Below are 12,209 nucleotides of genomic sequence, written 5' to 3' on the forward strand. Positions count from 1 at the left end.
ATGCTCAACCAAAGCACGAAGAAATACTACAGCTCTGTTTACAGTTCAGGTTAAGTCAAGCTCTTGAAAGGCATTTCTGCTGTGTTTTCGTTTTATTGCTTTTGCTCTCAGTCGTTTGACAAGGCTCTCAGTTTATCTATCTTCATGATTTTCAGGAAAAGCTTTCGGCGTTCAGACGGCATTGGGGAGAAATTCTGACTCTCTAACCCTCGGCCACTCTGTCACAGGTATGAGATGTTCCTCTTCCATAGATTATGTTTTGATTTTTCTCACGGAACAGTGGCTAAACCTCTGTTCTACTGAACAGGGTTCCCGTGGTTCCTTGCTTCCATATACATTCTTCCGCCATTCGACCAGGGTTTCCTTATTGAGAAACTGCATGCGTCATTCCCTAGTCTATTTGAGTATTGTATTTAATCTGTTGCTTAAAGGATCAGGTTCCGGCGGTCTCCGTTTAAGCCCGGTTAACGGATTGAATGTAACTAAGTACAGTTTATAATCTGTCATTTGTCCGGCTTACGGCATAACTGCTAGTTGAAATACAGTTCTGACTTCTATAATGTTATTCGCTAGATTATTTTAGACTCAAGCTCGACTATGTATTACAGGCATTGGATTTAATTAAGATTCGGAATTACCCTGTTCTCGGTATATATATTGCATTGTTTCTTTTTCAGCGTTAAGCATGTTTATGAGTTGCAGGCATTTGGTATAATTTAAGTTCTTCCTTAACCTTGTTTCTTGGTATACATTACTATGTCCGAATTTATTTGTTATGTTTCGGCTATGGCGCTTCTGCCGGCTAGAACAAGCCTCAGCCCAGCTAGAGTAACTGTTCTCAGCGAGGGTTTACTAGAAAGTTTGGCGGAGAATTCTTGTAACCAGGGTTACCATGCATTCCTCGACATACATACTCTTTTGTTTGTGTATTTAATCTTGAATGCGTATATCTGTGTATTTAATCCGCGCATGTGAATATCACAGTGATCTGGTTCTCAGTTTCTATGATTCTCGCGGTCCTACTAGTCGAGGATTAATTTATATATATTCCTTTACTTTATTTGGTTAATGAATCAGCTTTTACAATATATATTTGATTTGCGAGACATACCAGCCTCATCTCATAGATAGATGTCATGTTTTTCTGTGCGTATTACAATCTTCTTGGAAAGAATGTTTGTTCGTTTCTTTTCGTTTCTTTCTATACAACAAAATTCCGATTCTTTCCTTCGACATGTACATGTAACTCGAGGTCTTTACAGTACTACCTCTGTTCGTATTTTCTTGCTATCTCTGTAGTAGCAGTGACCTGTTTATACAGTTTTCTACTGGTATTTCCGAATGAGATATGCAAGGGTTTTAATATTCGTTTCCTTCAGAATGCAAGTGTGTCTCGGTCTCTGTCTATAATACAGCAGCTAATGTTCTTTTCTTATTTTCTGTTAAAGAATAATAGTCAAATGTTTCCACTCTATCTAACTTCTTAGCACAGAGTAATTCAAGAGACATCTCAGTAAATAAATATGTTCATAGTAGGCCATACCTGCTTCTCTGCAAACCTACTTGTAATGCTTGTCAATCCACCCGTCCGTAGGAAGAATCTTCACTATCTTCCACCCCCAAGCACTTTGCATACCCTCTTTGCTGCAGTCTCTCTGGTTTTTACCAGAGCTCGCTATCTGGTCCTAACCAGACATAGCGCATACAGGAAAATCCTTCCTTTTCTCTGCCATCTGATCATAACCAAACATAGCATATCCTTCCTGCCATCTGATCCCAACCAGACTTGGCGAATCTTTCCCCTTTTTCCTATGGGGACTCAACTACCTCCTGAAGGTAGTTAGGGTTTTATTTCTAACTGCCTCCACAGTTATTAATCATGATTAATCATATCTTCAATCAAATAATACTAACACACTTATTTTTATTATCAAATACTAGCAACAGAGTTATATATATATTTCAAGTAAAGTCTTTGCTCAAAGTTACTTTTACTATTTACCAACATTAACTTTTCACGGGGGATGTTACATCTCCCCCCCCTTAAAGTCTACATCGTCCCGATGTTGCTTCTCATTCAAAAACAATCTGGGGTAAGTATCCCTCATAATTTGTTCATTTTCCCAGGTAGCCTCATCAGGTCCAAAGTGCTGCCACTGCACTTTAACCTGGCTGATGACCTTTTTCCGTAGCTCGACTCTTCTCCGATCTAATATGTTCACTGGTTCGACCAGGAACTCTCCTTCCGGTTCCACCTGAAACAAATAATAATCAGATTAGACGCTTACTAGCACTCTATTTCAGTTTACATTATTTAACAGTCTTCCCTTACCTGAATGTCCTGCCAACTTATAATATGCCTAGGGTCATAAACATATCTCTTTAAAACTGATACATGGAAAACATTATGGACCCGGATATGGCCGGGCAGGGCGAGCTGGTAAGCTACTGGCCTTACTCGAGCCAGAATCTGGAATGGTCCACAAAAACGCGGTGCTAATTTGGCACAAGCATTGCATTGGAGGGTACTTTTCCTAGCTCATATTCTGATGTACACATGCTCACCCACTTGGTACTATTTAAATGTTCTCTTTCGATCTGCAAAATTCTTCTGCTTGTCCTGAGCCATCTTTAGATTAGCTCGAACTTTTTTCACCATGACTTTCATTTCTTCCAGCATCTCAGGGACCAGCAAAAATTTGTCCTCCGGTCCACCCCAGCTGGAGGGTGTGCGGCATTTCCGGCCATAAAGCACTTCGAATGGGCTCATCTTCAAAGATGCATGATAACCATTGTTGTAGGCGAATTCCACTAGATGTAAATACTCCTCCCATCGTGTAGGTTGCTGCATCACATAAGACCTCAGCATGTTGTTGATTCACCCGCTCAGTCTGTCCGTCAGTTTGCGGATGATATGCGGTACTGAAGTTCAATTGAGTTCCTAGACCTTCAAATAAGGTCCTCCAAAAAACTAAGGTAAACTTAACATCATGGTTAGATATTATTACTTTCGGTAGCCCATGAAGTTTAAATATATTCTGCATGAAAATGTTTGCGATTTCAGCTGCACGATAAGTGGATTGAACTGGTATGAAGTGAGCTGTCTTGCTGAGTTTATCCACCACCACCATTATAGAATCATTGTTCTTTTTGAATTTCGGCAACCCGGTAATATAGTCCATGGTTATGGTCTCCCATTTCCATTCTGGTATGGGAAATGGCTGTAGTAACCCTGCACGGTGCTGGTGTTCAGCCTTCACGTGTTGACACTCTAAACAGCGTGCCAGGTATTCTATCACATCCTTTTTCATGTCTGGCCAGTAGAACTCCTTCCTTAGCGAAGTGATTAATTTCTGGTAACCAGGATGTCCTGCATAAGGACTCTTATGATGTTCATCCAGAATCTTTTCTTTAATACCGCTCTGATTGGGTACATAAATGTTCTGCTGGTAGCACAAAATTCCAGTTGCGTTCAAGGTATACGCTTGTTGAATTAAGCGGGTGTCTGAATTCTATACCAACTGCTTCTTTTGCAAGTAATTCTGATCTTGTGCAGCAACCTCATCAATTTCTTTGTCAAGGGTGGACCATCCTTGACTAATACCAATTTCATAAATACTGTGCACCGTTCGGCTCAGTGCATTCGCTACTCTGTTTTCTTTTCCCTTTAAGTGTTTAATTTCAAAATTGAAATTTCCCAAAAAGTCCACACATCTTGCTTGCCTTGCGTTTAAAGTTGGTTGACTAAAGTAACTAGTCAAGCTGTGGTGATCCGTCATCAGTAAAAAATTTCTCCCTACTAAATAATGGCGCCACATCTTTAATTCATGAATTACCGCGGTTAAGTCCAGATCATAGGCATAATATTTCTGATCATGTTCTTTTAACTTTCTAGATTCATATGCAATTACTTTACCTTCCTGCATTAGCACTCCACCAACGCCCTCCTTACTAGCATCTGTGCAGACTACATAATCCTTTTCGGCATCTGCCACACACAACACAGGTGTAGTGGTGAGTAAATGTTTGAGCTGTTCAAAACTCCGTTGGCAGTCTGCTGTCCATTTAAATATTTTTCCCTTCTTTTGCAAGGAGGTGATGGGATAGGCAACTCTGGAAAAACCTTCTACAAACCGTCGATAATATCCAGCCAACCCCATGAAGGATCGAATATCTGCTACATCTTTGGGTGTTGGCCATTCCATTATAGTTTTGATATTTTCGGGGTCTACAGCTATACCTTCCTTCGTAATAATGTGGCCCAAATACTGGATCTGTTCTTTGTAAAAATCACATTTGCTGAATTTACCATATAACTGATGCTCCCGTAATGTTTGTAGCACTATCCTCAGATGTTCCTCATGCTCCTTGATATTCCGGGAGTATATAAGTATATCATCAATAAAAATCAATACAAATTTGTCCAAGTGTTGATGAAATACACTGTTCATCAAGCACATAAATGTTGCAGGTGCATTAGTTAATCCAAAAGGCAGCACCACAAACTCGTAGTGTTCGTAACGAGTACGAAAAGCTGTCTTGGCGATGTCCTCATCTTTAATCCTGATTTAATGGTAACCCGATCTTAAATCGATCTTTGAGAAGATTGTCGCCCCCTTTACCTGATCAAACAGCTCATCAATGCAGGGTAATGGATATTTGTTTTTAACTGTCAGTTTGTTCAACTGTCTATAATCTATGCACATACGCAAAGTTCCATCTTTTTTCCTCACAAATAGCACAGGAGCTCCCCAAGGAGAGACACTGGGACGAATATACTTCTTTTCCAGCAGCTCTTGCAATTTCATTTTTAACTCAGTTAACTCCGGTACACTCATCCGATAGGGTGCCCGGGACACTGGGGCTGCTCCGGGTATCAGCTCAATGGTGAAGTCTAAATCCCTTTTTGGCGGCAGCCCTGGAATTTATTCAGGAAATACATCTGCAAAATCTTGCACTACCGGTATATTTTCAACAGTTGCACTCTTATCCACAGAGTCTGCATACCCCACTTGTACTGCATAAATCTGGCATTTCTTCTGGACACATTTAACCAGCTGTGAGGTTGTGATCGGCCGGATCTGTACTGGTTTCTGGATGCCTTGAATCTCTTTTCCCACACCCAGTTCATCTCGGTAAGAGACTGTTTTTGTTTTACAATTAATTACAGACCATCGTCGTTCCAACCAATCCATTCCTATCAGCACATCATAGGAACCAAGAGGGAGTACGTTTAATTCAGTTGTTATTGTTTGGCCAGCTAGCCTTAATGGACAGTTGCTGACTTTAGTTAGTACTCGTCTTTTGGCCCCAGTGGCCAACTGTACTAGCCAAGGGCTTTTAAATTTAGTGGTTTGCAAACCACAGATTTCCACAACTTTGGGACTTACATAGCTTAAAGTAGCTCCTGGATCTACTAAAATAGAAACAGTTCGATCAAAGATCTTACCTTCAAACTCTATCATCGTTGGCTGGTAATCAACTTGTCGATCCTCTAGTGCTGCATTTATTTTGGGCATAGATCGAGCCACATCTCCTATTGTTGAAGCTTCATAGATCTAATATAACTGATCGTTGTCCTTCCGATGAGGGCAGTTTTTAATATAGTGGGGTCCGCCATAACCCCAACACTGAACAGGTGGTCTAACTGAGCCTTCATTGTCCACTCTACCTTGTTGTTCACTATATTTGGATTCTGCAGGAGGCTTGAATCTGTTTTGATTTTTAATTGGATTTCTAGTATTGGCTCCTTTCGAAAATCCTTTTTGAAAGCTGTTGCGAGTTCCTTTACTTCCCATAGGCATTCTGTTGCCCCGCTTATCTGCCCAACGCTTCCCAGAATTTTCTCCTTTTGATTTGTTTTGCTGATAACATAGTCTTTCCTTCCGGATGGCTTCATCCATCGTCTTCGGATTATCAAACTCTATTCTTTCTTGCATTGCCATAGGTAGGCTACTAACAAACCTTTGTACCTTAGCCTTCTCCTCACGAATGTATGGCACGTAACGGAGCAGGGAAGTGAATTTAGTTACGAATTCGTCAATGGTCTGTTGTCCAAGCCGCAGATCATGGAATTCTTGTGCTTTTTCATCATAAAAGCGTTCTGTCAGGTACTTCTCCTTGAAATATCTTTGAAACATTTCCCAGGTCACATCCTGCTCATTCACTCCCCATACAATCTTGACCTCCTCCCACCATAGTGTGGCTTTGGCCTGCAGTTGGAATATAGCCAGTCTTTCTTTAAGATGATGATCATATTCGTATACTTGAAAATACTTATTCATATTAATTAGCCATACCTCTGCAGCTTCTTCTGATTCCCCATCGAATTGAGGTGGTTTAATCTTCCGAAACTCCCCTTGTAGTTCCATCCGTGGTCTTTTTGGAGTCTGATATTCAGAAGCATTGACAGATTTCTCTCCTCGTGTCTCTGCTCTGTCCTCTGCTTCTTCTTGTTCAGTGTGATAGCTCTGTTCATCTGTTATTGGTGCCTGTTCAGGGCTCGGATGTGACTTTTGTTGATGTTGTTTGTCGGATAAGCTTTTCAAAATCCTTTCTTGTTCTACATTTAGTCTTGCATTATCTGCACGCAACCGGGCCATTTCGTCCTTTAGTTCCTGAACTGTTCTCATAAGTGTCGAATCAGCATTGCGGCCTTCTACTCCCAGTTGCACCCAAATCTCAGGGTTTCCCTGAGGTTGCCTCCCGTTATCATGTTGTTCCAAATTTCCATAGGGAGCGCTATTTGCTCTCCTCATTCTGCTGCTACCTGTTTAAGGATAACTCATTAAACAGAAATAATTTATTTTCAGAACTCTCAGCTTCTGTCAGGACACTGTATGTTTATTTTGTTGCATAACTCAAAATTCTCCCAAAGGTCACAGAGTTGTAAACCTGGGCTCTGATACCAAATTGTCACACTCTAGCACAGAGGTAAAAAAAAATTTTATTATACATGAATAAATCCACATTTACCAGCTTATATTATAATATGCCACGTGTACTGGGATTCTCCAAGTAATTGACCTATATGTTTATGTAATAATATTACAGCATGCATGTAAAAACTTTCGGGTTTTGACATATACATATTCTAATATACAACACGCACATCATAATCATCACATCCAATAACTCATTTGACACACTATATTAATCGTATTTGGATTACATGTACACATAGATATTCACCTTCCATATCTGTTTATCAAAAAGGGTATTCTTATATATTGGTTTCAAAGTGTGGGGTCGTGGGATTTGCTGCCACGGTAGATCCCGGGTACTCTGGACTGGCACCTCCTTAATTACGAACTTTATGGCTTTTACATCGAGATTGGACTAAGTTTCTCTATTGAGATGTGAGAACAGTGATGTACTGTCGATTACAGCACTTGCTCATTGTAGGTCTTCCACCTGGCACGATCAACGGCTCACCTTCGTCCTGCCATGTGCGGTGGCGTGATTTCGGACTACAAGAGTTACGAGGCTGGCTCCTCGGTCTTATCATTTCGCACTAAAACCCTTCTGGATCCTTCTCACTGATCGGACGATGAAGGCAAACCCATTTAGATCAAGGGCGGAGGCTATGCCACGAGGCATGGTCATGCATTGAATATTTAAGGTTCATTTTATGTTCGACTTGGTTATTGTTTTCACTTTGAATCGAGAGTTTGGCTGCTGAGGTCCTCGGCTCGACTGTATTCGGCCGAAGACTTATATAGCTCTCCGCCGCACCAGGGTTCCATGCTCAACCAAAGCACGAAGAAATACTACAGCTCTATTTACAGTTCAGGTTAAGTCAAGCTCTTGAAAGGCATTTCTGCTGTGTTTTCATTTTATTGCTTTTGCTCTCAGTCATTTGACAAGGCTCTCAGTTTATCTGTCTTCATGATTTTCAGGAAAAGCTTTCGGCGTTCAGACGGCATTGGGGAGAAAGTCCGACTCTCTAACCCTCAGCCACTCTGTCACAGGTATGAGAGGTTCCTCTTCCATAGATTATGTTTTGATTTTTCTCATGGAACAGTGGCTAAACCTCTGTTCTACTGAACAGGGTTGTCGTGGTTCCTTGCTTCCATATACATCCTTCCGCCATGCGACCAGGGTTTCCTTATTGAGAAACTGCATGGGTCATTCCCTAGTCTATTTGAGTATTGTATTTAATCTGTTGCTTAAAGGATCAGGTTCCGGCGGTCTCCGTTTAAGCCCGATTCACTGATTGAATGTAACTAAGTACAGTTTATAATCTCTCATTTGTCTGGCTTACGGCATAACTGCTAGTTGAAATACAGTTCTGACTTCTATAATGTTATCCGCTGGATTATTTTAGACTCAAGCTCGACTATGTGTTACAGGCATTGGATTTAATTAAGATTCGGCATTACCCTGTTCTCGGTATATATATTGCATTGTTTCTTTTTCAGCGTTAAGCATGTTTATGAGTTGGAGGCATTTGGTATAATTTAAGTTCTGCCTTAACCTTGTTTCTTGGTATACATTACTATGTCCGAATTTATTTGTTATGTTTCGGCTATTGCGCTTCTGCCGGCTAGAACAAGCCTCAGCCCAGCTAGAGTAACTGTTCTGAGCGAGGGTTTACTAGAAAGTTTGGCGGAGAATGCTTGTAACCAGGGTTACCATGCATTCCTCGACATACATACTCTTTTTTTTTTGTATTTAATCTTGAATGCGTATATCTGTGTATTTAATCCGCGCATGCAAATATCACAGTGATCTGGTTCTCAGTTTCTGTGATTCTCGCGGTCCTACTAGTCGAGGATTAATTTATATATATTCCTTTACTTTATTTGGTTAATGAATCAGCTTTTACAATATATATTTGATTTGCGAGACATACCAGCCTCATCTAATAGATAGATGTCATGTTTTTGTGTGCGTATTACAATCTTCTTGCAAAGAATGTCTGTTCGTTTCTTTTCGTTTCATTCTATACAAGAGAATTTCGATTCTTTCCTTCGACATGTACATGTAACTAGAGGTCTTTACAGTACTACCTCTGTTCGTATTTTCTTGTTATTTCTGTAGTAGCAGTGACCTGTTTATACAGTTTTCTACTGGTATTTCCGAATGAGATATGCAAGGGTTTTAATATTCGTTTCCTTCATAATGCAAGTGTGTCTCGGTCTCTGTCTATAATAAAGCAGCTAATGTTCTTTTCTTATTTTCCGTTAAAGAATAATAGTCAAATGTTTCCACTGTATCTAACTTCTTAGCACAGAGTAATTCAAGAGACATCTCAGTAATTAAATATATTCATAGTAGGCCATACCTGCTTCTCTGCAAACCTACTTGTAATGCTTGTCAATCCACCCGTCCGTAGGAAGACTCTTCACTATCTTCCACCCCCAAGCACTTTGCAGACCCTCTTGGTTGCAGTCTCTCTGGTTTTTACCAGAGCTCGCTATCTGGTCCTAACCAGACATAGCGCATACAGTAAAATCCTTCCTTTTCTCTGCCATCTGATCATAACCAGCCATAGCATATCCTTCCTGCCATCTGATCCCAACCAGACTTGGCAAATCTTTCCCCTTTTTCCTCTGGGGACTCAACTACCTCCTGAAGGTAGTTAGGGTTTTATTTCTAACTGCCTCCATAGTTATTAATCATGATTAATCATATCTTCAATCAAATAATACTAACACACTTCTTTTTATTATCAAATACTAGCAACAGAATTATATATATATTTCAAATAAAGTCTTAGCTCAAAGTTACTTTTACTATTTACCAACATTAACTTTTCACGGGGGATGTTACATAAAATTGGTATAATTTTTTGTTACTTAATATAACAATTAAAATATTTGATTTAAGCCCACGGGGTTTTGGATTGACGGTGAATGGGTGGCTTGTTAAGACACTCCTTGCGATAGGTCACCGGTTCAAATCCCCCGTGGGTACTTAGGTTAGTCTTAACATAGAAAAAAAAAAAATATTTTATTTAAGATTGGTGCTAATTTTTTAATATTAATATAATTCTTTTAAATGTCATATATCATCTAAACACAAAAAAACACAAATGTGTAATATCAATATTATTTTTAGATGTCACAAATAAATTCCATATTAAGTAAAGAAAGAATTACACCTCTTTTTCCTACGAAATGAAATTATATACTATAACTTATTTTTATTTTAATTTTCAATTAATTATTTAAAACCAAAAAAATTAAATAATTCAATGCCCGCCCGCCAAAACAAAATGCATGTTTACAACATGAACTATATTTCAACGAACAAAGATACATACATATAAGCACCCTTCTGCAAAGACTTTCGCGCATTCTACTCCAGTGACGCAACTGAATGATGCAAACTATATTAAGATAAACAACGGTCGTGCAAAATGAGAATGTTCGAATAGTACACAAAGGTCAGTGTTTTTTTGTTCGGCAGCACGGCATAATGCGGGGAAAGTACTTATACCATCATTCCGACTTGCATGGTCCAAAGATAAATACGTCAGCGATCACAAATTGAACAACAATCAAACTGGAATTTGGATATGTTACAGCAGCATAGTCTCCACAATGCCTACTGACAGTTAAGTCAATTTTGATGGGCACATTGCGGTCAGAAAAAAATAAAGCGGACCAAATCGAGTCCCTGAGGTAGAAAGAAAAGAAGAAATATAAAGCGGACCAAATCGAGTCACTGAGATAGAAAAAAATGAAGAAATATAAAGCGGACTACTTCGCCACCCAACTGCCTTAAAGACTAGTGCGGTCTTTTTATTTGTTCAAAAGCTTCATGGCCAAATTCATTTATATTGTTATGCCCACATTTAACCAGATTCATTTATATTAGCATTCAATTTGGTTCTTTGCGTCTACTTACTTTCTATTATATTAGACTAAGATATTGTATTATATGCTTATATATACTTTGATGGTTGATTCATCTTGCTACCACTAAAACCTCCACGTGGATCTTTGTCATCTTAACTCGTACAATTCCATGACTTCATATCCCAAATATTTGGATATGGAATCTTCTATTAACATTTACTTTACATTTTCACAAACTTGCTAAGTGAACTTCCTAAAAAAACTCATATTCAAAAATACAATAATTTAAAAGATTTATAATTAGAAATAAAGTGTGTAATTTTGACCGAAAAACAATATTTTCCTCAATTTGAAATAATTCGTTTGTCTTGAATAAAATCTATGTATATTCATATTTGAAACTAGTTCTTGGTGTTTATCTTGTAGGAAAACACTTAAGCGTAAATTGAATTCTTATTGGTGTAGAGTAAGTGGCTATGTTAGTTATATTTATTTTTCTTTATCCATTACTAATACATCTAGTTAGTTCGATAAATTGTATGCCTCTTACTTCAATATTAAATGTTTTTATACTCCAAATTAAGAATTGTATATATGAATGTCAAATTTACAATTAGTTTACATCTTATACTAATCTTTTACAACACTTTGTATTCAAAATTACTACTTGTACTTACAATTTACTCCTCAATTTATAATAGATTGAGCATTAAAATACATTTAGATTCATACATGTTTAAAATGAATAGTAATAATTTTGAATTAAATGATATATAATTCAAATATATATTTTGGAAATTCATTATGTTATCTTAAATGTTATAAGAAAAATTGTTAAAAGAATATTAAATCATAAATGGAGAGAAAAAAATGACAAAGCATTCAAATCGTGGTTTCAGGTAAAATGCATTTCATAGTCATATACTTATTATAATGATAAAACCATTAAAATATACATAATGTATTTAGTAAAATTAAATATATAATTTTAAAAAATAATAACTTGATGAATATAATTGTTTAATTGTATAATCATCATTATTATTGAGAATTTGGGGAAAAACGAAGTGGATTATATTAAAAATATATATTATATATTTTTGTTATGAGAAAAAAACAAATTGTAATAATTTACTATCATAAAATTGATTTAAAAAATAATTTTTTTGATTCAATATTTATGAATATTTTAATAAATAAATGAACAAATATCAAACTCAATTATAATCAGTTTAATAAATAAAAGGACAAATATCAAACCCAAAATTATAATCAGTAAAAAATTATTATAAAAGATAATTATAAAGACGAATAAGAATTTAATGATAATAACTTTTTTTTTTTTATAAAAGGTGTATTTTAGGTTTTAAAATGATTATAATAAATAAATAAAATTTGGTTTAT

The sequence above is a fragment of the Pinus tabuliformis genome, chromosome 8, assembly GCF_031772625.1.
Source record: "Pinus tabuliformis cultivar Carrire ecotype Pingquan chromosome 8, CPIR1, whole genome shotgun sequence".
Lineage (NCBI taxonomy): Eukaryota > Viridiplantae > Streptophyta > Pinopsida > Pinales > Pinaceae > Pinus > Pinus tabuliformis.